The following is a 27,906-nucleotide window of genomic DNA, read 5'->3' as shown; positions in this document are numbered from 1 at the left end:
TCTTGAGTATAGAGCGAATTCATTAATCTGCAGCTCTTCTGATAATCAATTTGAGATTTTTTTAATGAAAAAAAGTCTAAATGATGTGATTCCATGCAGCTTCTTAAATGTGAACGTTTTCTGTATTTTCTTTACTCCTCTGTGATATTAAACTGAATATCTTCTGATCTGAGTTGTGGACAGGACGTATCTTGGGCTTCGGGAAACCACTGACCGACATTACCAATTTCTGACATTTGATGGACCAAACAACTAATCTAAACTAAACTAGTAATCGACAATGAAAATAAATCGTTGTGGCCCTAGTCTTAAAACCAATCTGGGGTAGCGCAACACCACATTATGGGTTATTGTGTATTGAATTAAATGCCCCCAAAAGTACATTTATTCTATTTTGAATTGAATCTTTAACATATAAAGTAAATGGGACCAGCTACATCCACCCATTTCTTTAATTATCCCACTCATTTTAGCACTAAAGAATGACTGTCGTTATTTTGATAGTGTATGTTGTACAGCATCAGATAGCCTCGGCATGTGTTCCAGAGAGTGCATGTTCAGAGCGAGCGTTCCTCTCTCCACTAGATGGCATTGCTAGACTTGAATTTGATATTCTCTCAGCCTTCACACCCAACCTCGGCTCGCCCAGTGTGTATAAATCCCTATAAATCTTTTACTGCCATCTACTATTCATTTGGCCAGTTGTTAGATGCTAAAAGGAAGAGTTAGATTATATGATGTCTTCATTGAACATGACCTTTTTTTTTTTAAAGCACAGCTGAAATCAAGTAACATTATGATGATTATTTTGTGCAAATATTTCAAGTCCAGTTTCCTTTCCCCTTCTGACTGCTTGTCTCCTGATGAATCTTTGCTGTTTTGAATGATTACTGTCCTTGTGGCGTTAAACAGAAATGTACATGAATATATTTTCTTGTCCCTGCACCTTGTAATTTTAAAAGGCCATTTATTACTAAACAGAGAATGTCCCATTGAGATACACAGATGGCTCTACAGCAGCTTCTGCTGAAGGGATATATTTAATATTCTATATTCCTATTTCAGCACAGATTGATCAAATAAATGAGTTGCATTACAGTGTCACGCAGGCGTAATGAGGGCGATTGCTTACGTCCCGTGTGTTTGAATATGACCACGGTTGGAGAATATTATAGCTGTGGTATTCGTCTTAAACTTTCTGCAATTTTGACACAGAAAAAAAGAGAAGTGTCTTCTGGCTTGAATCTCTAATTTTCATATTTTATTTGCTTAAAAAAAGACTCCACTTGTGTGTCTGTCTGGGTCAATTTGGATTTTAGGGCCCTGGTGGTAAATGGCACAGGCAGACTGTGGAATCCATTGCTATCGAGACTGGCAGGGCTCAATCAAATGATGAGAGGCGACGCATTCACATGCAAGTGAGTACAATGTCCCCCCGACCCCACCCCCCACACAGAAAAAGGCTTGGCCATGTGAAATTTTGCTGAACTTAAAGACTTCCATTAAAAAAAGACGGGAAAAAAAGCAGGAAACCATCCAATTTGCCTTCTGATTTGTCCTGCGTTGGGTTTGGCTCGGTCAAGTTGAAAACCAGCGGCCGCGTTTCAGTGCGTTCTTGAAATCCGTCGACGGGACACGAGCGCTGCATCCTACGGTTTTTTTTTTTGCCAGAGAATGGATAGTCCACACACCTTAAGCATTTATTGGACTGTGTCAGCACTTCTTCTGTTAAAAAAGAAGAGAGGGGAAAAGGTAAAGAAGGAGAGATGTGACCAGGCAGGCTTTTAATGTTAGGACTCCGTTATGGTGACCAGTAGGGGTCACATGTGGTCTGGGACATCACCACTCACCTAAAGGGCACTGTCCGAAATCCAGATGTTAACCGGAAGGTAGGCCACCACCGAAATCTGCTGGGATTCGTCACATTATTTACCTAATATTGTCATTTATTAAACCACTTCCGTTTTTTCTATCTACTGTACAAACTGACAGGTCTTTTATTATGCAGACTATAGCACCAGACAATAATCTATTATATACTGTATATTAAACACACGTTTTTGAATAATAATAACAATAAAAAAGTTCAATAAACTACTTATGAATTCTTAAAAGTACCCCTCAAGTGAAGGAACAATAAGCGATGAACTTCTTTTTTGGAGGGGAGAGAGGCTTACATATTTGTTGATGCTGTTAAAGGTTTATTAACAGAAGTAATATTAGTATGATCAGTTAATAAACCCACAAAAATCCTCATTTTTTCATCTAATCCCTCAATGATGCATGTGAATATACCTGTGATTTATGTGGTTCAAAAATGGCTGATTGGGCCTTTAGCTCCAAGCAAAGCTTAAATGAATAATTTGGAGCGTTCCCATTAGAAATACATTTTTTAACTAACAGGAGCTGAAGTGCTTTACAACTGCTTGCTTGAATTGAACAGAACAGGAGCCAGTGCAAGGAAAGTGAACATATAAAACCACAGAAGGTGTTTGTGGTTTGAAGTATTATCATTTCAAACAGTATTTATTAAATACTCAATGCATCGCTGTTATTTAGTGTCAACACGGTCACAAGTCGAGTTTGTTAAAGGGATAGTTTAGATGTTTTGAAGGGGGGTTGTATGTATAGTCAGTGTATTACCTACTGTAATGACAGTTTGCATGTGTCTTGGAGAAACAGACCAGCACGACAACAAAGAAATGCAGTGTATTTCAAACACCTAAAAACAACAACTTTGGAATATTTTCACCGCGTTACGGTGCCGTCATACCGAAGCCACAAGACAAAAACAATAATTCTACCATGCAAAAACCCAGGAGCTCCCGGTCTACCGCCGCCTTAATCGGTTAGTTAGTTTGTGTTATTGTGTAACTTTTCTGAATCCGAACTACCCTTTATAAGACATCAAAGTCACCCAATAACAGAAACAAAGCTATCGAGGCAGCGGTAGACCAGCAACTCCTGCGTTAAAAATGAATAGATAAAATTACAGGTTTTTTTATTCAATGGAGTCTGGTGGCTTTGAAAAGAGCATGGATGGATGCTCACACAACCCCACACAAAAACATTCCGAGCTATCCCTTTAATGCCTATTTTTTTTCTGTTTCCTGTACAGAATATCATCCAAATAAAACAGACATTTTATAAAAGTAATCAGGTCAGGCATTTTTTCTACCAAAACACATCCATGTGCTAGTCACCCAGATGGTTAGGAGTTATGTTTTTACTACTAAAACAAAGTGTAGAGAGACAAACTCCCCCCCCCCCCCCCCCCTCCAGGTGAGTTCCTACCTGAAGAGGTGTTCGGTAGCACAAATGGCCTCATGTTCCTGCACGCTCCAACCCGCAGCTGCTGCTATTGCTCATTGCTCAGCCTTGTTTTTAAAGCAACCTTACCACAACAAACTGATGTACAGACGAGATCGCACAGCGCTTTGCTTTTTGTTGTTGAATCTCCAGCTCATAATGTAAATGTCTCTTTGTCTCATATTAAACATGAAAGCCAATGCAAATGACAATGTAATTATTTAGATTAAAGCAAGTTTTAGGGATAGCAATGTTTCCATATTAAATTATAAATGACTATTAGCCTAGTTAGTTTTCATTATTTTCTATGAAAATGTGTTCATACAGACTCTTGAAACTTGTTAGAGGCGTGTAATTCATCCCAATGGACACCAAGTCAGCTTTAATTGTTGTGTGGGAATACGGTTCATTTCAAAAAGCTTACTCTTTCTTACCTCACAACAATTGTGCGACATAATGTCGGTATCAAAGATTCCTGCACGCTGACTTTGACTGATGACAAAAACTCAAGCGAGTTTCTGTGACATGCAAACAAAATGCACCGACAAAGGCGAGGCAGATGGTGACCGCAAGCAAGCAAACAGTTGATGTTTAGAATACAAAATATTGACTTGTGAAATATTTTCAAGGAGAGAAATGAATTAGACAGACGCTTGTCAGGCCTAAAGGATACATGCAACGGCTTTTGGTGAGTTACAGGGAATATAAACTTTAATTAGAGTTGTTCTGATGCCTATATCTCAGAAATGCCTTATAGGTACAGCAAGTCTATACACATCTGTACATCCTGCCCCACATGTGCAAACTAGTACTACACACATGTGGTTAAACACTCTAGTGCACTCTGATAATGCTACATTGTGAACAACAAATTTGTGTTGAAATAGGCAGGAGGAGTTAGCGTTAGCTGTTAGCATGGTAGACGCCTCAGTCCTGCTCGGCTAAATGAACAGAGCTAACAGCTAACGTTGACGGAGGTTACAGGTTGTTCAAGCTCCGTACAGTAAAAATGAGTATTAGGGGAAAAGTGAGTTATAACGTTATCATGATGTGTTCAAATGTAATCTCTTTTTGGCGAGAAACCAGAATAAATAAAGTTGTTTGAAGATGTTGCAACAGCAATATAAAATAGATATTAGATAAGGAATTATGTTTAACTTTTTTTATCGGCCGATGCCCATTATCAAAATATGTATCTGGAAGGAAAAGAAAGTATCTACACGTCTCTAGTTTGTTTACAATAAACCTTCACAGGACACTTGTAGTCCACTGGGATATAAAACCGCATGAGATCACCTCAGCGCTCCGATATGTATCACAGACATTCACACCATTGCAACTCATGGCATTCTGGGATAACGTGTGTGTGCCTCCACCTCCCCTGTCCTGCCAGAAGGTTCATGGTGGATGGCGATGAAAAATGACTGCGGGGAAGGGGATTTGGCCCGGGCGCTTTGGCACAATGACATTGTCTGAACCACAGCCTCCTCGGCGTGCCGCGCCTCAGCGACAGCCCTTTTAGTATTTCCTGTCAAACAGAGCATTGTTGCTTTTAGTTCACCTTAAGTGTCTAGACAGTGGTTTTCCTGCTCCGTTGGTTCTCTTGGATTGAGGCCAAATCTTCACTCTTGGAGGTGATAAGAGTCTTATCTTGCTGTTAGAGGGGCTAGAGACTGGAGCAGAGCTCAAGTGAGTGTCACTCAGGTGGGAGTGTGGGCACCGTTAAGAGCAGCGGGGATAGTCAGTCGGCTTACAGTACCGACAATGAAACTCACAAACGCCACACCTGCACATATTCACTTTGCCTCATTCTTCTTTTCAAGATTGATTTGAAATCGGAAGCCGGAACTTTTGCGACCCCTCTCGTGAGGCTAAATGGGATGAAAGAAACCCAACAACAAACAATTTCAGTGTAATTTCTCTCCACACAGAGTGCTGGCATTATTTATTCTTTGCTCATCATTGTTTTGGGTCACTCCGCATTAGAAACCATTGCACAATGCACAAAAGGGCACGCGAAGGTGACTAGTACACACAAATAGGCGAAAACTTTCAAACCGCACCGAATAGCTTGTGAACAATGCCCGAACAAGCGCCTTCAAAAGGAGCTCTTTACTTTCCTGTGCCACAATGATAAATTATGAGATTGAGGTCACCCATTGACGCACAATGAGCAGCCTACATTCTCCCCGACAAAGGGCAAGAGGGTAATACAACGGCCATTCAAACGCTTCCCTTTATGCTTGTTTTGCTGGAAAATGTTTGTTGTGAAAAGTCCAAGGTCCCTCAAGTAAAAAAATCAATCCGCGGATTGTGCCGCCGGTCCTTGTTTGAAGTCCATTGTGGCTGTATTCCCTCAGCCAGGTAACACAAGAATGCCGCTTTTATTCTCAGCACAGTTGATCCACAATATTGGCAAATGGTCCTTAATTCCCTTCTATGCAAGGTAACTCTCCAGCTTGAAGTAATTCAGACTCTTTTCTTCTTCACTTTGAATGGTGGGCCTGTGTTGCGAAATGAAAGGGAGTCAATAGAAGTGGATGATTTATTCAAGGGAGAGAAAAAAAAAAGCATTAAGACTTTGGAATGAGAAGCATGACCATTCTTTTTGCGAAGGACACGTTCTTTTCCACAACACAAGGCAAAATCGGCGGCTGCTCAATTCATTCTGCGGCCACAAAAGAAATTGAATTGATAAGAGGGGGAGGGAGCGGGGGATGAAAAAAAGAAGAAGTTTGTCTGAATTCATAGATAGGCCCCATGTTTGACTGGTTACCGCGGCGATTTTAAAGCAGATAGCCATGTACTCCATTCTGGGCCTTTTTAAGATATGACCTTGCGCGTCAATTTTGACTTACTTTTATAACAGTGAGAATGTTTTATTTAATACAGAAGGACAATGAAATGCTGGACTAATGAAGCATCTCCGTTTCTTAACGTTCGTTTCAACATTTCCCCAGGAAATGCCAGGAATGTAATCAAAAGGTGCTTGAGAGGAGAGTTGATCTAGATTGCGCCCCACATTGTAACATTGAATTATATTTTTGGGTTTGTTTTTGCTCCTGTTTCTATTCCGACCGTACGGGTTGTATAATCATGCTGTTTTGATGCATCAGTCGCTCTGACATTTGATGGTGCGGGCTGTCAGGCCTTGTCTTGGATTAAGGGCAGCATCAGGCAGACATATGTCCTTTCTGCTTTTGTATTGGTTGCTTTTTTTTTATCTCGGCGAAATATAATTTTTATCTCACTTCATTCAGAATGACAGTTCCTCAAAATCGCTCCACACCAAGGGATATTCATTACTTTTTGTAGACCTGCCTGGGTAACCCGTCAACTTTTCATCTCCCTTCATCTCTCATCTATTTCACTCTCTCAGAAAGCCTGTTTTTTTTTTTTTTTTTCTGGCAATTTTCCTGCTTTACTTTGCTATGACCTTCCTGCCTAAATTGCTTGACTTGTGTTATTCACAGTTTGAGATTTACCGAGAATAATATTGCACCGTAGGATTTCCCACACTCTTAGGTGCCCAATAACTTGTGACAGAATTTCTGTGACCTGGTTGTCTGTATTTTCTCAGCTTAAGGTCGAGGTGATGGGTGGGGGGGTGAACATAATGCTCTACCTGTCACGCCGAGCTGAAAAACGTGGTTCACTGGAGCCGAATCATTCAAGAATTTAAGCATTGCGATGAAAAAACTGAAGTAATGAAAGCATTTCTCTTTTTTCTTCTTTGCAGCTTTTGGAAGTAAACCAGGGATGGCAACAACGAGTGAATGAGCAGGCCACATGCATGTTTTGTGTTGGCTCCACATGTTGCAGGGGAACAGGGAACAGAGGGATGAGGGGGTCAGGAGGACTAGCCCGGATGGAGCTTCTGCACTTGCAAAGGTGGAGTATAATCACAGCCAAAATGGGTGGTGTAAAAGCCTCTTTTTTTAAACTTAATTTAAGACAGTGAGTGCTTATCTCTTGTCACACAGCATGTATTAAAGGGGATGTGCACAAGTAGACCTTACTCAAGTTTCTTTCCCTCTAGCTTGCAAAGAGGCTTTCACATTGTCACTCTCATTTGTGGCACATAATAGTGTCTGGAACTCTCTGTGGTCCATTGTCAACTCCAGGACTGGTTGTCCATTTGGAGCATCTAAAATACTGGGAGGGCTTTAATCTTACTTCATTATTTTCCAATTTTGGATAAATGTGCTCATAATACCTCCCTCCTCTTATAAATGAAACTCTTTTGACCCTCTCCCCATCCCTCATTTTTATTTTTTTTTCACTCGCCACACTTTTTTGCTCGCTTTCATCTTTTGTACAGGACAAATAAGTAGTCCAAGTGTACGGTCCCAATGTGGAGATAGAAGGATAATTGAGTCGATAAACACCAGGGTCAGGGTGAGATCATTGTTCGGGCTTCTTCAGGAGGCGCTTGGTCCAATATCAATGCGCATATTACCATATTTTTGTTATCCGCCACAACAGTGGGAATTGACCCAGGAAGAGCACACTTCGCCATAACTGTGATTGTGTTAACGGGACATTTAGGGTCGCCCAGCGACCGCCCGCCTGCTACAGCGTTTTCCACATAGAGCTGCGTCTTATAATGCAACTTGCAAACCACTGCGCAATTTATTTTGATATCTGAGAGGAAAAATTGAAGAAGTATGACCGCTCTAATTCTGCACCAGACTACATTTATGATGTGGAAATTTGTATCATTTGTGACATGCTCGGCAGAAATGGGCCATGTGAAATATCAATGTGCCTTGATCTGACCCCGGACAATCACATCTGACTGTGACAGACGTGATTGGCTGCGAACATGCACATCAGCCTGAATGGTTGGAGCCCTTGCTGCTGGTCACCGGCACCGCTGACACAGCCATTGTACCTTTCACATCGTTAAAGTTCAGGATTTATCAGTCAACAAGAGAATTTATGGAACTCTTGATGATGTATTTATACGTGCTTCAATATATATAAATGCATGAATGAATGGTTGCAATGATGAGTGATTTCAGTCGAAATGAAATAAGAAACTGCGACAAGCTCATGCTGTTCCACTTCCTGAAATTATGTTTCTGGAGATAGACTGCAAACCATCCACCAGACACCCATTCGATGGCTATGCCATAACTGTGTTGAAATGGTTATCATGCTGAGTTTCACTGTGACGTGCACACGTTAAATTATCACATTAGTTGTACATGATGAAAGCTATTTTTCCAACAAAACTCAGGACGATGAAAATATCTATTAAGAAATTGGAATTTTTTTAAATTAAATTTGTTTTTTAAAGTGAGAAAAACGGACAAGTTGGAGGTGGAATATACGGGATTGAGAGCATTAATATACCAGCAAACAACTATTGTGTAAAGATATAGTGGAACAATGTTTAATTTAGCAGAGTATGAAGTCACTCGTTTGCTGCTCTGTACTGCTTTTAAACGGCGGTTACAGCGGATAACGCCGCCCCGATCGACAGCGTCGTCACTGAAGCGTTGCACCCAACCTCAGGTTCCTCCTCCGGTAAATACTGTTGGCTCTGTCAGCACTGTTGCCGTAGTTAGCGCTGTTAGCGCTGTTAGCACCGTTAGCTGCGAGCCGGTGAGAGGCAATAGAAATGCTCCCGATCTCGTCTTGATTTCAAACAAAAAACTAGAAACTGCTCCTAAATTCACAAACGTATGTAACTATGTAACTTTAAATATATGAAACAACACATTCTCCAAAAAGTTTTAGCAAATAAATGAACCCTTGCTCAATTGAATACACTCAATAGTTTTACTATTCGGTCTAGTATGACCAGTGACAAACGTAAGCTACTTTTAGCAAACTTTAGTTTGATATTGCTGTGTAAGGGATTGTGGGTTGTGTTCAATCAATCAAACAGTACAGCGGTGGTTGTTGCAGACACACTTGGCCGAGATCTGTACTCTACTGAGAGCACCTTTACGTTAGCGTTTAGTGAGATTTTCAAGTTCAGAAAACAGGAAAGGACATTCTTCTACATTTCATATTTCTAAGCAGTACTGAATACAGTGTAGTACGAGCAACTTTGTCTTTCACACGATACAGAGTGGGCACAATATCCTGCTCTCCTGAATTCCTTTATTTGTTCCAGGAACTCTGCTTCTCTGCTGAACGCCTGCTGAGTGACCTCGACGATAGAAACCAGTTTCTGTCTTTCTATGTTATGTATAATATGCATAGTAAGTGAGTCAAAAGCTGTTTGGTTTACTCACTTGACTGAGAGACTTTCTTCTTCTGCTGCAGATTGGCAGAGCATTGCCGTAGAGCGGTTTGGAGATGGACAATTGAATCAAATAACATGCTATTATTGGTTAATACTGACTGTCAATGTGAAAGGAAAAGTTTGACATTTATTTTCTAGATTCATATTTGTCTCAAATACCCTTAAAAAGTCTACATTTATACTCAAAACTTAATATTTGAATGTCTATAGTTTGAGATCGCGTAGTAAATCTTTTCTTTACACCTCACTAATTAATCCAACATTTCACTGAATGTTTTGCTGAAGAGATATTTGTTGGCTCAATCTACAGTTGTTTTTGGAATATTATTTTCACGAGGATATTATTAAACACTGCCTTTTCTGTAGTGTGTTAGTATCCCGTGTTAGTGAGTTCTTCTATTCCAAATATCAGAATAATCACAAGAACAGCACGAAGACCATTTGTCATTTCAACACACTCATGCTAACAAATAAAAAGGAAGTCTTTCTGAGTATCTCTGCCCACTTACACAAAGACAAAGATTTCTTTCTTTTGTTTTTAAGATTATTTGTTTTGGAAGTTTAGAAATAGAGAGAGACGAAGAGAGGGGTATGACATGAAACAAAGGTCCCAAGGCCAAAGTGCAATACTGTTTTCAGTGATAATGTTACTCTTACACTGACTGTTTCAAAGTGACATTTCAGAAAAAAACTATCGCTATCAGATGCACTCTTTGCTCAGACGTCCATTTTTTGCCCCGTTGGCTTTGGTTGCCTTATTTCGCATCCTGAAATATGTCTCCAGCCTCTGTCCATATGTGGCACGAAGCTTGGCTGTAGGACTACACATGCTTGCCCCCCTCCCTCTGTAACGTTTGATTCAGCAACTTGATTCAAAAGCAACTGGCCTCTGTGAAATTCGCATTAGTGCACATTTACAGCTGCTGCTCCACGAGTCGGCCCCGGCATGGGGCAGCTCTGCACCGCTATCTTCACCGGCTGGCAGTGCGTGACTCTGAGCTGTAGCGGCCTCTTCCTCTGCATACGCCCGTAATTCCTCCACAATGTATTGTGGCTCATGTAGACTAAGTAGCCCAGAATGTCCAATTCCAGCATAACAATATTATAATCTACAGCTGTACCGAATAGTTTGAAGCTTCGAAGCGTCAGTCATAACGGTGACATTTGAATTATCAATAACTTACAGAAACATTGCGTGCAATCTAAACAGCACCATGAATCACATTTATATCACCACATTCAAAAGCTTCATTGTCTTCAATAGGTTTTGAGGCACTTGCACTACACTAACCGCTACTGAATACTTCATAAAATTTCTAAAGCAATTTTATTTATTTAACCATACTATATATACTACATATATGCATCATTTAACACAATCAATTGAGACGTTTGTCTGCAGAAAGATGTTCTTGAATGCAGGACTTGAATTGTTTCATAACTGTTTTATGACTTGAGAAAATGAGAAAATGATCTGACAACACTACAAAATGAATCATTGGTTTTACAGCAACCATCAGTTGGACAGATAACATTAAAATTGGTGCATTCAGCCACAGAAATGTTTCTTACTGTTTGGATATGATTGTGAAACTTTTACACCTGTTTGCATGTCACACTGCACACCTCTTTCTACCATGTGATGCTGCCAATAGTCTGATGCAAATAAAAGGCATTATGTCATCCATGACCTTTATCAACATCTATTGGTGACCTGTAAGAATTCCTGCAGCACTTATTGAACTCATCACCTCCTACACAAATCTGTGGCACAGTCTCCAAATCTGTCATGCATCTTGATTCTTATGAATTAAACAATGAAGTCATCAATCTGCAGTAGAGCTGACTTGTATCAGGTGATAATAAACATATCAGTGTGTATATTTAATCGAATGTTTGTATCACTAAGCAGTGTACAATTCTAAATAGGTTGGTGGAGAGACATGACGTACGTTTCATTTCCTGGATTGGCTGGAAAGATAGTTTGTGAAAAGCCACAAATTTCTTTCTTTTTGCAAAGCAGTCATCTGGTCACTGGTATTGATAAATACTCCTACCAATCCATCACAGATATATTCTTGAGCTCTGGGGCAGTAAATCGGATTTATTTCCCTTTAAAGCCTCACAAAGGGAAAGTGTTGGACACATGGGTTTTTTTCACACATAATTTCCTTTTGACTCTTAATATAATTTATAATCTTGATATCATTTTCATGGTGTATTTTAGCATTTCACAAAAAAAACAGCTAGTCTAGATACCCTGGTGAAAATATTGATTGATTTTTAGAGTTATATGGGAGTTGCCTAAAATGCTGGATTGGGTGTCAGCAAGAACACAATTTTATCCACCAATCAGATGTCATGTTTATCATCTCATCATGTTTATCATCTCATTTACACAGGAACAACATCAACACGCATGTGCAAACTAGTACTGTTTAAATACTCTCGAGAAAGCTATTTTCCCCCCGATAATGCTACATTGTGAACAACAAATCTCTGTTGAAATCATCAGGAGGAGAGCTATTTAATGTGATCTGTTAGCATCCAGTGGGCCATAAGAAGTTGGCGCATGCTGCGTTCCATTTAACTTGGTATCTGAGCTGGGACTTACGTCACTCCAGAGTGAACCGCGTTCCATTACAACAAGTCAGGAAACTTAATGAGGTTTGCTCCAGCCAGGTGAGCCATTCTCAGCTATAGTCAGCAATCTTTGAGTTTTGAGGTCGGGGAGTTTTGTCCGACTTTCCGAGTCTATTTGACTCTCAATGGGACCATCATCTAGAAAGAATCCAAGTTTAAGTTTAGTTTTTCAGACCTGGAGGTTGCCTGTGCACAACCTGTATGTAACTTACATTATGATGCGTTCAAGCTCTATTCAATAAAAATGATTATTGGGTGAAGAAAAATTATAACATTATCACGATTCGGTTAAATGTAATCTTGTAAAATGTAGTTTTTGTCGAGAAATTTGAAGATTATATTTTCACAGCAATATATAAGTGAGGGAATTAACAACTCTTTTTTTATTTTTAAGGCACTGGTATTAGATCAGTACTCGGCAATCAGCCACTACGCAAGGTATCAGGTACCAGCATTGGTACAGGGAAGGACGAAATGGTATTAAAACACCACAGTTGACTTTAGTTGAGTATTTTTCAGCTGTGGCCTGGTTCACATTCATGCATTCAGCCATAAACCCCTTTGACACCACAATCCTGCCCTTCATGCTTGACTACCCACAAGCTTCATGGTGCAGTTGGGATCCTTGTTTAACCACCTAAACCAAAGAAAGATAGACGGTTACGTATTCCATTCCCCTGCCCTCATTTTCCCAATTTTTTTCTCCATCCCCTGGATTTGTGCTGACAAGTGGTGCGATCAAAAACCCAAAGCAAGCCAAATATTACAATGAATAGTTAAACCCTGGTCCCCCCTAATTAGATCTGTCAGTGTTCATAGGATCTGTGCCTGATGTACCTCAAAGGATCATTTCCCCTCTGTTCTCTGAGCTCAGGTCACAAGAAGAAATGAATACAGTTATACAGATCAGTGTTCATTTTGAATATGTTGCATCTCTTAACAAAGCAGCAGAAAGAGTGCACAGTCTCATATTTTTTCCACTAGCGCATGTGGCGGCGTCTGTCAAGCACATTTGTACCTAAAAATGTCCGCATGACACAGAAGCGCGTAAAGCTACCGTGAGACACGAGAGGCAAGGCAGAAATGATCAATATAATACGAAGGTAAAGACGGATGAAATAGAATGAAGGCTGGCGTGAGGGAAGCCGGAGGAACGAGGGAGAAAGAAAAAAAAACAGTTTTGAATTAAGCATTCATTGAAAAAAAGAGAGAAGAGAAAATCTGAATTCCTGGGTCCTAATCTCTCGCTCCAAGCGCTGCACTGCTAAGCTCTGGTTCGGGATGACAGGTCCCCCACCTGGACAAGCTTGGACAATGTCTCTGCTATGTCTCATTTCTGTAGGAACAGTGCTGCACAGACGGCTAATCACGTCCGGAACCAAAGGCACCTGCCCTATCTGCCTCTACATTTGGTCGGGAATCTTTAAAGAGGCTAAACCTCACTTTCATGCTTGTCTTTTATTCACGGTAAGTGCTTATCGAAACCGAGCTGTTGCCACTGCCCCATCTTCCCTCCCACAAGCTCTGAGAATGCTTGACGTAAGTACAGCCAATCTGGGTAAATACGAATCTCTCCTTACTGTCACTGCTGGCATATTATGCCCCTGAGGGAACATTCTTTTCATAATATCATAAGCTGCTTAGCGGTGTGCTTCTATTTAAGGCATACATATTAATAGCTATAAGGAAATCATATTTGAACTGTTCCCTGCAATCAATGTCTTTGGGTTTGCTGTTATACTTTGTATAAGAAGGTGCTAATAACTTGAAGGCACTTACACTGGGCAATCTAATCCCTTTGTATGATAAAGACTCGTCTTGGCAGGAGAGTGTGCCAGATCAGAGGACAAGGTGCTGCAGAGGTTTAGTCCCTCAAATCACACAACCCCGCTCTCTCTCTCGTTGCCTCGTTTCTCTTCGCCGGGGAAATACCCGCAAAGTGAGACCTCAGCAGCCAGAAGTTATTGCGCTAATGCAAAAAGTTGTGTGATGCGCTCGACATCGTGCTGGTTTAACCCGTTCCAGTCACATTTAGGCCACGTTTGTGCACTGAAAATATTCTGGCGCCGCCGCCTCGTTCTGGCATTGGAAACGACGGTTAATTTGCGTGGGAGCACTTGGGAGGGACATTTTTTTAAGATCAGTGTGGGTTTGAAATATGGATGCAACTAAAAGATGTTTTCATTATCAATTGGTCTGGTGATTGTTTCCTTGATTCATTATTTGGTGCACAAAATGTAAAAAAACTAACTGTTATTCAGAGTCCAGGGTGACGTTTTCAAATATCTTTTTTTGTCCAACAGACATGAAAATATGAAAGAGAGAAAAGCAGAAGATCCGAACACGGGGGCTTTAAAAACAATGAAACAAATACTGAAGTAGTTGCAGAATAGTTTCCAAAACTCCCTTGGTCTGCGATAATTAGTGTCATGCTATGAAAATAGTTTGTATTAGTAACGAATCTTAAACTGAGAAGAGTTCGCTTGCAATTTGAACGAGCAATTGTCCTTTTGGAGAAAAGACAACCACATGAAACAGCTTAAAAATGAAAAAATATATCTGAAGTACTTCAATACTGCATGTGCCAAATAATACTAGCCTTTGTACTGACTTTCTTTTACACGTGACAAAAGTATTCTATTCTAGTGGCACATTAGACTCGTGTTCTTTCACAATCTTCACAATGAGTATGTTATGATGACCGACTTATCAGCAATTAAGTCCTCACAGCAGTCACTCTGAGAAGTTATCACACTGGGATTTAAGAGAGTGTATTGTAACATTTTCTCCTTTTTAAAAATACATTTTAGTTCAGTTTTCCATGCTTACAGGATCAACGGGCTTCTCAGTGGAGCTTCATAGGCTGCAGGAATTAAAAGACTCCAGGTGGAATCTTATAAACCTTCCTGGGGTCCTAAATTCAAATCAAAAATCTTGCTGAAATTGTGATAACATTCTTCTCTCGTATCTAAATTTACTCGAACAACAAAGGAGGAATGATAGATGAAGACACATCGGAGTATTTATTAAAATCACAATCTGTTTGGAAAGAAAAGAGCTCGAATGCTGTTATTAAGTGACTCTCATTATCACGTTAGAATAACTGTTACTCGTCCTGTGTCACTGCAGTGCAATAGCACTAACATTGACGATGCATTAAAGAACAAGGCGGAGAATGATGGGAGTTCAGTGGAGGCATCGAAGAGGATCGAGGCTGGTTTATTTTGACACAGTGAAGGCACATGGCTGGAGTTTTTTTAAACAAAGAACTGCAACACATTCAACAACGGAAAGAAAAGCCCCCAAAGGTTTTTTAGATTTCAGCGGTCAAACGTTGACTTGATACAACGCTTTTTATCAACGCCTTTTTAAAATCATGCTGTTTAGAATGCAAAGTTAACCACGCAGATGCAAACATCTTTGACTCCTGCTGATGAGGACCCGCGGCGGTGCACCCTCTGCCCAGCAGGGGGTGCTGGCTCACAGGGCTTCGAAGTCGACTGAGCAGGAGGGAGAATTTGGCGGAGGCTGCTGGGGCACAGCTCTCTGAGCCCAGATGAGTGCTTCAATTGTGGGGATATTTTCCTCTAAGCCTGTGGTTGACAGCAACACAGTGCACTTATTTAAAGCAATTTCAAACATGTCTTGTCTGACAAGTTTTAAATCCTACTTAACACCCCGTAACAGCCACGAGTTTACTGTCAGAATTAAAGAAGAGAATTCTCAAAGGGAGAGAAATTATCACTTTCATTTTGTTCGCCACCGTTGTTTATAAAGGACATGGCAGGGATGTTTACCTAGGGATGAATATATTATTACCGTTTTGCAACACAGTGTTTTTCATGCCGGAGAAAAGGGCTGTTCAAAAGTTCACCTTATATTTTTTAATTGCTGCCATTACAGCTAAAGGAATAAAGGCGAGCCTGAGCCTCGGTGGCTTTCAGACGAAAAGCTCAGACGACATTTTTGTGGAAATAAAAAAAACCTTTTATGCCTTATATTAAATAGCTTGTGTAAGAAGTAAAGACATATGTGATACTTATTTCTCCCCTTTGTCACATATCTCCATGAGATGCTTTTTTGTCCTCCCCTTTAAAAGCAGAATATGCAACATGCGTGCAGACGGATCATTTCAAACGGCATTTCTATTTCATCTCATTTTCGACAGATGTCTTTGTGCTCCGGGTTGCACCTTCTGTGTTTACTTCAGTTGCCGCCCCGACAAAAGCATTTTATTTACATTAAGACATAGGGGAGCAAATCAAGGCCCGCCTCGGCAACGGCTCATGTCGTGCCTGCAGAGATGGGCTTTTCCTGCTCAGATTCCACATTCTTTATCAGTGCCCAAAAGCAAAAAAAAACAAATCACCAAATGTAACAATCTTCCCCCTGTCCTCCTTGTGATTGCATGTTAGGCACCGAGGTGATAAGCACACTGGTACGTGTTGTTGCTGTGTGAAAGACACCCTTTATCGGCTCATACCTCTGACTTGTGCTTAGTCTAGTCAGCCGGAGAAATACGACGGAAATCTGATAGGGGAATGGTCCCATCTCAACATCAGCGCAAGTGCATGCCTTGCAAGCCAATGTTTATGCTTCCCGGGGCCTTGTGTTCTCCGAGGGGGGGGGTGTCAATAGAGTGTCAGTGGGAGCATCTCGCCAATGAGAGGGTGTCTCCTGACCCCCCCAAAAGCATCATAAAAGCCTTTCTCAGACATAAGGACAAAACATGTGCATGTTTTAAATATTGTATGTGTCTATTTTACTATGTGAATCATGCATGCAAAGGGCAGATCATTTGTGGCGTGCAAGGATTTTTTTCTGTCTCGCCAGTTGTGTCACTCGGCAGGACGGTAAGCTCAGGACGGAGTGTCTCTAATTGCCGCAGCGAGAGAGAGGTCACCGGTGAGCGCTCTCTCACGGTAACCACCTTATGATGAAGTGGGCCGTCAGAACACGAGAAGCTTGATATTTGGATGCAATATTGTATTCGGGGGTTTGCACTATTTTATAATTTAGAACAAATAGAAATGTGTCTGATTCTCACATGAATCTGCACACTTTTAAAAAGATCATAGACTTCTCCTTCGCCGATAACTTCTCAAAGGACTGCCTCACTTATCTCATCACCTCACCGGTGCCGGTGGTCTTGTGCAAATCTTCCCAAACTGACTGCGAATCCCATGCTCTTTCGAGGTTTTGTTAAAAAAATAAATAAAATAGACTTGGGGGGGGGGGGGGGGCTCGGAGAACGAACGAACAAAGCCATTTGTTTCCCAGCTATATTGCCACCATCAATGGCAACATCTTGCTTGTTAGCTGTGCAGCGAATGGCGATGTGGATCGGGGTATTTGGAGGTGGAAGAAAGGAGATGCTATCCCTGCCAAATGAGGGAAGATTCACACAGTATAATGAAGGCTGGACCCATGGCTTCACGGCTGATGTGTATCTAAAAAGGCCTGGTAAATACTGTTTCGGAACAGAAGGCGTTATCTGCAGATATACATATCCCCTGCAACCACTGGCCCCCACATGAGGGCCAGAGCTATCTCCTGGATCACCTTTATTCTTTTTTTTTTTGAAAGGTTGGAAAAAATGTGAGACTTCATCAGTTTAACTCTTTGAGAGTTTGTGTGAAATCCTTGTAGATAGAGTGAGATTCAACAAACTGGAAATCTAAAGGAAATTGTTACAAAATTCGAGTCAAAATATAAACATAGGAAGTGAAAAGTGGAGAGTCGTCTTTCTACATTTCAGTTATTTCAACAGTGGTTATTTTCATTAAAAACACAATTCGAATGAATAGGAAATAAAAGATTGTATCTTAAAATAAACAGTTACACCACTATAAAATAGAAAGCCTGCTAAATATTGTAAGGTTAGAAATCACACATGAGCATTCCTCTGTGTTAAAGCCGACATAGTGTGGGGTTAAGTGTTGTAAATTGTAGAAATGAAGGTTCCAGGCTTTTAATCTTACACATAATTTACCCTGCAGGGTTTGTAAAATCTCACAGCTCCCCCTGAATTGAACATGGGTGATGTAGTGGGTGTACGTGCTGACCTGTACAAATGGCACGAGAGTTACTTTGGTATGTATTTAAGGCATTGGGGTCCAAAATCAAACATTTTTAGTGTTAACGATGATATGTGAAAACCATTTCTGGCATCAACTAAACCACCTACGTCCCTCTTTTCTCAACTTACACATCAAATAATAAATACAGTATTTGAATGTGCATGCGCACACGGTTCGCTCCAGTCCAGTCTGTGTTAAGGAAGAATGAACAAGAAGAGAATTTGCTCTGAATGACTCCATCTCATATAGATATTTCACCTGAATAAAGATTCTTAATTCATTAAATTAATAAGATGAAAGAATATTATTCAGCAGAATGCCTCACATTTTTCAGTTGGCAGTGGGTCGGGGTTCAAGCCGAGTGTGCAGTTCTGCATTCAGTGAAAAGGATTTTTTTTCTCAGTGTTGTCCTTGTAATGTTGCTTTAAAACAACTTGTAGAATTATATTGAATTTGTTATTGTGTTTACAGTTTACTGGTCTGAATGAGTAAATGCTGGTTTTTGAAGTTCAGTGTGACTAGCAAACTTCACCCTCTGGCTTAAGGACAGACCCCCTCCCTGGTCATGGAGAGATTACCGGCATTTGCACCCGGGACCTTTGAGAGGACGACCCAGATTTTTTTTCAAACTGAACATTCAATGATTTCAATATCATGTGAAAAGTAGTGGGTGGTGACTCTGTGTACAATCTAGGAAGAACAAGGTCTGTCATTTTTACTCCAATTTGAAATGAATCTGTGCTGTACAGCAGACAACGATAAATAATGCCCTACTTTACTTACATGTTATATTTAGAAACGACTGTGGTACGTTGAGGAAAATACCAGTATCTGGTACATCTTGAGGTCATGTGAGTTTTCTAGTTGTTGATGCACTGTTTAAAAAAAGCTTTCCTTTATAATGAACACAATCAGTGCAGTAACGTTTCAACAATTCTTGCATGGGGAATTCTGACACTCAGACACGATGCATTCTTGCTTTTAAACTTGGAATTAATCAAACTTGCGTGTAGATAAAATACATGATAGAAAACATGCAGTAAAGCAGTGTACATTAGCACATTGCTGAATATTGTTACTCAAGACAAAATTAAAGGTACCCTGTATTTTTCTTGTAAATAAATAAAGTTATGTTTACGTTCAGTGTTTCTCATAAAAATTGCATTGTATGTATCCTTGATGCACACAATGTGTTGAATACTTTACTGAATCATTCTGTGGAATAGTGTGAAACCATTGGTAGGGTCACACTGCTACGGTTCAAGGATGTTTGTCAGCAAAAGGGGGGCCTGCACATCAGAACAATGCTCCATAGCACCTTTAGTCATCTAAACGTCTTAGTGTGCCTTTTAACAGGATGGCAAATAGGTCTACTATTACCTGGGGACCTTTAGTCATTTGTAATAATTGTTGTCACTGATCTTAATCCTATGTGAATCTGCCATGTCCACAATTTGTCATGTAAAAATTCCACTGCAAGTTACTAGGGCTGTCCCGAATACCATTTTTTGGGCTCCGGCGCTTTGATAGTAATCAACAGCGAAGGATTCTGTTATTCTACAATATTGTTGCTTGTATTTTTTTTTTTCAGTTGATAAAAACTTTTTCTAAAAGGTCAGCTGTGTTTTATGCATATTTTTAATCCAGAGGGGTTAAACCCCCCCAGAATATTGGAACTAATATCGGACTACCAAAATTGAAAACCGAATACCTACCCAATGAACGAATAACCGATATTCCAATATTCGAGTCCAGCCCTTCAAATTACTGACCATATTTCACCAAACACAGAGGTCATAAGATGATATTGATCCTGTGCGAATTGGCATCTCTCTGATTTGGGGTCATATTTTAAGTTTTTTCAGATGTTACGTATAGCCTCAACTTCATATCTGGGTGATAATGTCAGCACATTTACAGATATGATACAGTACAATTATTGTACAATACAATGACTCCATTGCCCTCTTGAAACATCAAAAAAAAGTTCAGGCTTATGATTTGTGCCATTTTAATGTGTCCAGTAGTTCTCAAAAGTAGTTTATGCCATTTAGGGATGACTATATTGCGACTAAAATTATTACGTAAAAATGTTAGCTTCATTAATGCTCACATGCCTAAAAGTAAACCAGATGCCAGAGCTGATACAGAGGTGGTCTGAGAGAATCGGCTGCCGCCCCAACACTCCTGAGTTCTGTAAGTTCCATCCATGATGCACTATACTAGATATGACGGGGAGCTGTTTACCTTGTCAAGGCTGAAGGTGCAAACAGTCACTCAAAGATACTTTCTCTTTGCTGATGACGCTACCATTCCTACGCATGATGGACAAAGCCTACAACAACTGTTGGAATGCTTTTCCAGGGCGTTCAGGAACTTTAGATTTTCCATCAGCGTCAAAAACACAAATGTTATAGGCCTAGATGTGAACAGTCCCCCTCACATCGGCACAGAATCCTACGAACTAGAGACCATCCGCAAATTCACATACCTCGGTTTGGTCTCCAGAGACACCCTGTCTCTGCTCAGCAGTTGGATTGGAATAGCCTCAATCACCCTGGCAAGGTTGACCAAAAGGGTCGAGACAAACATTAAACTCACAGAGAACACCAAAGTTGAGGTGTACAGGACTTGTACAGTGAGCACTCTCCTATATGCCAGCGAGACGAGGACATTCAAGGCTCACCAGAAAAGTAGACTCCATGCTTTTCTTATGCCAATATAATCTTCATCGCTTGGAAAGATGAGGTGCCCAACAGGGATGTTTTGTCCCAAGCAAAGATCCTATCCATGTGCACACTTCTGGCTTGGTCACATGCAGCGCATGGAGGATGGCAGAAAAACAAGAGCTGCTTCACTGGGGCGAGAAGAGGGCCCTGCACAAGTGCAAGAAGCCAATTTGAATGATCTGTTTTACACGCTTTAACCAAGATCTGTTAGTTTCTAAAATGAATCTGGCTATTACCACGATGGCATTTTTTTTTTTACAAATACCATATGTAAGATAATGTTGGCAGCGAGGTTTAGATTTGTTCAATTACTTTCCCTCTGAATATGTTTTCTCCAAAAAACACATTTGGGGAGACGCTATTACATTTATCTATAATGTTAGGATATGAGGGCCTCCAACTTTGTGTACAGCTTTCCAGAGGCTTTGCAATATTTTTGTAACTCCGCCTATAAAGTTGTACAAAGGGCAGATGAAATTGAGGATTTTTGGATGTTTTGGATGCCTTGTGGCAAACAGCCCATGGCCAACTGCAGGTCCAGGACCTGATGGTCTGGAATCCCAGCTGTAGGCAACGAGATGCAAGGAGATGTGGAAATTGACAGACATAAATAATGAGTAAGCCTGGGCAATCCCTTTTAGGCCCCGTGGAAATCACAGTATTGGTTGCAAGGAGCCAAGACCTTGCCATTCAGTGCCAAGGCCTTGGCTTAGATGGTGCAGGTCGTGTGTCCTCTACGGAACAGATTGTTTCCTTTTCTCCTGTCACTGCAATTGAGCTATTGCGAAGGAGGAAAAAGAGAGTAGGAAAAAGGTCAACTGGATGTGAAGCTTCTATTATCAGCAATCTTCCCCTGGCTTCCATAAGCAGCTTGTTTCTAAGCTGCAGCCTAGCCAAGCATGAAAAGAATATAATTTCAGCCAATCTCCTGGTAGCATAGGTGCACAGAAAGCCATTGTAAGGCCAGCAAAACAGTCACAATAGAGTCACCGGCCTTCCTGATAAAGATCTGCATAGGTAATGCCAGGGCAGCAATGAAGGCAGGTTTTTTTGCTTCCTCACATTTAACTCAGCTCCCTGACTCTGACCACTGTCCCTGTCAAAGAAAAAGATGGATAGCAGTTTTTGTTGTATATAATTAGTAGCGGTGCAGCACAGTGAGCTGCCAGCCTCTTCACACTTTATCTGCCGGCTTAACCCTGAGCTTTGTCTGCTTCTTAAACTTCCTCAACTCTATTCTCTATAAATATGTCGGCAGGCGAGATACAAGTTCAAATCGTTTTGTTTTAGGATAATAAGAAGCTGATCAAGGTTTTCCAGTGTTCAAACATTTCAGTGGAGCTTCCAGTCTCTAAAGGCTGTGTGCATATGAGACCCACAGCTGGAATACAACCCATAAAACCACAACTTTACAAGAACTTAAACTAAAACTAAACAACAGAACAGAGACCTAGTGTTAGCGGTAGCCCGTAGTGCAGAATGTACTCTTCTTTAAGCTCTTTTTTGGTCTCCACTAAATACAAAGGGAAATATCTGGCTCTTAAGTGGCTAAAGACTCCACTATGTTCCACCAGTTAGTTGCTAACTTTGTCCTCCTGCAGTGCATCGTGGGTTCATTGGTTTATCAATCACAAAAGACTTTGGAAATCATACTGTGGAGCGAATTTATAATTGGTAAAATGTATATGGAAAATACCTGTTGGCATATATTAAACTCATACTCAAAATAAAATAGTCAGTTTTTTCACTTTTCTGAATCTTAAGGGGGGGGGGGGGGGGGGGGGGTAATGGCTTGGAGGAAGTGCATCATCGGTGTTTACAATGAAATAGATATACGATTAAACTCTACTAAGAAGTAAGTGATAATCAAGTTTTCAAAGGAGAAGCAGTAACTTGAAAGACATTAAAAACACATCTTGTTAGTCAAATACATATTTCAAATTGCTTTGTTCTTTTTGAACAATTTCATAGGATGGCCAGCAAAAATAAAGCCTGTGAAACTGGAAATACATAATAAATAAATATATATATATATATAACAATATATCTACCATTTGTTTCCCACAATTATTTGGACGAAAAGTAAACCCCCAAGAGTTTACAATCTACTTCTATAGCATCCATCGTCAGGTAGACATTTCCAATGGTAAATACTCTGCCAGTAACAGCAGTGGTTATAACATTTTAATATTTCTCGCTCATCCTCCAGTATATGCCAAGATGACAATGAGGACTCCCATTACAATATATGGTGTATTAATGCACCTTTGCGGTCAATCAAGGCCACGTTAAATTGCCATTTTTTCTGGCAGAGTTTAGTGTGACATTGTCCTCAGACAAGAGAATGGCAGTTATCTGTTCCACTGCGAGATAAGCAATGCTTATTGTTTCACAGGATGAATTGAGCGCTGCAGATTCCCCCCACTGCAGTAAGGATGATCATACCTGGTGAAAGTGGGATAACGAAGGCCTACTCAAATTGATGACGATTAATTCTATCGCAGCTCTCTTAACAGCGCATTTTTCTCCGATTAGCTGTGTGAAGATTAATTAAAATGTATCTGACGTACCTTTGCCCAGTCGCAATCCGACAATAGAGAAGATACCCACAGAAAGCTGATGTGCAATCACCGCATTCTTTTCAATGTCAAGGAGTAGCTGAGAAACAAGCGACGGACCAGCGACATTTCTGATAACCAGGATAACAAGGAGGGAAACAAGGTTTGTTGCGAGTTTGGGTCACATTGGGAGGGGGGGGAACAGGACTAGCAATACAATGTGGAGTACATGCATACAATTTAGTTGCTGTATTTTTACCTGTTTGTCAAGTGAACTCCTAAAAAAAAAAATCCACATCTTACCCATTCATTTAGTTCATTGTGGAGTCCTTGAATCTCATTATAAACACTGTCTGAGCAGCTGTGAGATCGAACCCTAAGGCTGAGTCTCCACCTGCGCCTCTTGGCACCTCTACCTGACGAAGTAATTCCTTGATCATGCCCGCATGCCATGTGGACATAAAAGACGAGGCCATGCTAACTTCATCTTCCGAGAGCAGCCGTCGTAGACTACCACATTGTGCCTTAAACAATGTGCTCTATCTCATAATTGAGTCCAGCACTTTCATTCTTTTTAATTACACAGGCACAAGTTTGAACACCTCGCCTGGGACTCAGTGCTTCTATCTTTACTGTTGTCTTCGTGTAGCTGCAAGGCTCCACGTAACCGATTGAATGATGATACTGGTCATTGCTGGCATGTTAAATGGCTGAAACCTCATTATTCACACTCTGAGACCAGGCTACTCATATGCCGACATAGTTTACATACTTTAGTTATGCTATGCAAATTGCATAGCCACAGTTTAGGTGCTTTAGGTTATCTAGTGCTAAAAACCTTTCCATTTTAAAGGACCAGTGTGTAGCATTTAGGGGTATTTATCTGCAAAAAAATAATATTTATTATATATTATTCATAACTATGTTTTCATTCGTGTATAATCACCTAAAACTAATTGTGTTTTCGTTAGCGTATAATAAGCCCTTCACACCTTCATTGGGAGAGGGTTCCTTTCACGGATGTTGAACCGCCATGTTTCTACAGTAGCCCAGAACGGACAAACCAAACACTGGCTGTAGAGAGGGCCTTTCACGTTTTTATATTTACCTGAAGGCCACCATAGTTCTTTTCACGCTTGGAACAACTTTAAACGTGTTGCCAGTCATTTGAAATATAACAAAAAGCTAACAAAACAAATCTAACAACCATACACGACTAACCAGGAAAGGAGGGCTACTTCTTTCTGCCCTGTGGTTAAAATGTGGGATTTAGCTTATATATGTGTCATGTTAAGGTTATCCATAAAAACGTCTACTGGTCACTTGAAAAATGCGTTAACTGATTTAATTTTGGCAACTTGGGGGAAACAAGCTATAAACATTGACTACAGCATTGATTAGTATTGATATTGTAGTTGTGTTGGTTACTTAAAACTATCCCTGCTGGATCACTGACCATGGAACGATGACAAAAACCCTGGTTGGTACTTAAAACACCCTGTTCCTTCTTGTCTTGGCTCTAATGTGATTAACATTAACATGAGACGAAAGAAAGTTCTTTCCAAATGTAAATGTTAATCGCTGGATATTAGCATTCTGATGCAACTTCTCAAAATGAAAGAGACCTTCACTGTGTTGGTAATAGCAGGTGATGAAATATGACAGGTGGTACAATCATAAAGAGATGGAGCTGTTTGGTTGTCAGTCAACAACGTTGCCTTTCAGGGTTTTATTCCTCCCACAGGTCTGTCTCTGCTGCCACTTTGTTACTGTCCAAATTGTTGCATGGTATTGCATAGATCATTGACTCAGTGTTTGACAGAACAAAGCTCAGAGCAGGCAAAAGAGAGCACATATATTATCAAAATCAAGTATCATATGGTTTTATAGTATACATTTACAATCTCAAAGGGCTTTCACATCAGCGACATTATCAAAACAATCAATGGAAATTCCACAATTCCACCTCAGAGTCTCACTGAAAACAAGACAGAATCCAATCAAAGCTATTTATTGGGGAGTCACCAAATAAAATGGCTGCAAAATGGTAAATGTGAATGAAATCATTCAAACCAATTCACCGGTACCTCTTAGTTTAGTCAATTCATTAAATAGTTTAATTATATTGTACTTTAGGTCACTCTTCATGCTATTGGTAACTGGCAACTTTCAAGTTTTTTTGAGTTCTCTCTACTTCTAGCCATGATTGTGCAATTTAACATTATGACAGAACCACTGTCGCTGTGTAAATCTAACGTACCCTAACCATCCTGGAGAACACAAACTTACATCATATTTGCTCACGCCTTTGGAATGGACAGGGTTGCATATCCTTAATTGGTTTGAACTGATCTTTAAAATACTATGCAGCCCTCCTGAATGTAACATACACACAACTTAATAAAATGCCAGTTCTGGTATTTATAGTATATACTGTATGTACAGATTATCACAAAGACTAGATGAGCTTTTGAAGATAACTCACAGACAAAACATCTGGGAGGTTGTTGTGAAGTTCCAGCAGCAGGTATGGAGAAGATAAAATTCTCCAGATCTGTAAAGTATCACTTCCAGCTGTTGTAAAATCCATCAGAGCTGTCTACAGTTCAAAACGCTGTATTGTCTGAGGCAAAGTTGGTTATAATAGTGGGCCGTGATTGTAGCCACAATACAGGTTCCATCTCGCGCCCCAATCTACCGCAAAATCTTAACAGTGGCAGGAAGGTGAAGTTGCAGGGTGGTGAAGAATGTTGAGATTACATTTTTTGTATGTATGATTGGCTGCTTTGAAAATAAATGAATATCTTTAGATTTCAGAGTAGTATGTGATTTGCAGCACGTGTTAGTATATTTGAAGGAGCATGTCTTACAGCCACAGTGAGGTCAACCAAACCTCGTCAGTGCTGAACCTGAAGATGATGTTGTTACGGTACAAGCAGTAACCTCTTTAGCTCTCTGCAAGACTGTAAGGGCGTGTTTATGTTTTACAAGAACATACCAAGTGAAAAAGAAAAAGTCCTAATGTACTGAGTGCTGCTGAATATTAAAAAAAAACGCTAATTATTTGAAATAAGCTTCATGATGGCAAGTCTCGACCCTTTCTGCAAACAGTAATAAGGAAAGGCACACGCATACACGGTATCTGGATGTATTCGAACAATCTCTGAAGCACTCTCAAACGATTTGTCCTTAACCGTGGCAGACAAGAGAGGTGCTATCTCACTGCTTTTGTTTCCTCAGTTTTACTGTGTTGCAGGGTTCACAGGAAGAGGCCACAGTTTTGTATCATGCAGCATTGTGAGAGAAATCTTTTTATTTTTTTATTTGAGATAAACCATTTGGCACAGAAAAAAATAGCTGTGCGAGAGAGAGCGAGAGAGAGAGAAAAAGTCCACATTCTCTCACATTGGCCTGTCTGGGATAGAAGAATGCTGATTTGCTCGAGGTAAGGAGAAGCAATGGCCATTTAATTAACCTCTCCTGCCTCAATCTGCTCACAACAATTTTTGCCTGCGACTCCCTTTAATAGTTTAATGACCTTGCTGTCAGTAAGACTGAGAGGAGGACCGAGTCAAGGTATGATTTAATTAAAGGAGTCCATATGTTTAAGACCGTACCAACGCAGTTGCAGACACATTGGGGTTCCTGGGAGTGGCGGGACTGACCTCGCCATTGAGTTTCGGAATGACAGCGAGCGGCGCGCTGTAAATAATTAGAAGGGAAAAACGAGAGAAAAGCACCCTTTGAATCAGGCGGCTGTATGTTTGTCATCAGCGTTAGGTGTATTTTTTGTAATCAATGTCCAGTAGTGCTGACTTTATCCACAATATGGTGCTAGTGGCCCTTTCAGAAAAGAAACTGCTGCCATATGCAAACCAATTGCATTAAATAAAAAAGACGGTACATTACAACCTTAATGCCTGCAGTGTTTGAGCCAGGAGTGTGTACTGCTTCATCCAATTCAAGCATTAAACAATACTGTTAATGCTGCTGCAAACTACTAGTCATTTAACTATAATATATATTTTTCAATTACAATAAAGAAATGAACATTTTTAAGAAATTGCAAGTTTATTTGGACTAGTGCGGCGCCCATTCAGAGCAGTCTGATGCTTGGCCCCCAGAAGCGCCGATTGCAGCGTTCTCCGCTCATCGCTCGCAGACTCCAGGGAAGTGTAAGAGTTTGGTTGCAATGTTAGTATATCAAGCAATCCGGCAACAAACGTGAACTGCACTCAATAAGCCTGTAAAGGCCCGCCGCGGACGGCACGCTCGACTCAGTCCGGAGGGCCCCTGAAGCCCCTCCCCTGCACAGAGCGCCATCGCGT

Source organism: Anarhichas minor, unplaced genomic scaffold (assembly GCF_050575085.1).
Source record: "Anarhichas minor isolate MPS153535 unplaced genomic scaffold, ASM5057508v1 ptg000071l, whole genome shotgun sequence".
Taxonomy (NCBI): domain Eukaryota; kingdom Metazoa; phylum Chordata; class Actinopteri; order Perciformes; family Anarhichadidae; genus Anarhichas; species Anarhichas minor.
The sequence above is the reverse complement of the archived record's forward strand: the minus strand, read 5'-3'. Positions refer to the sequence as shown.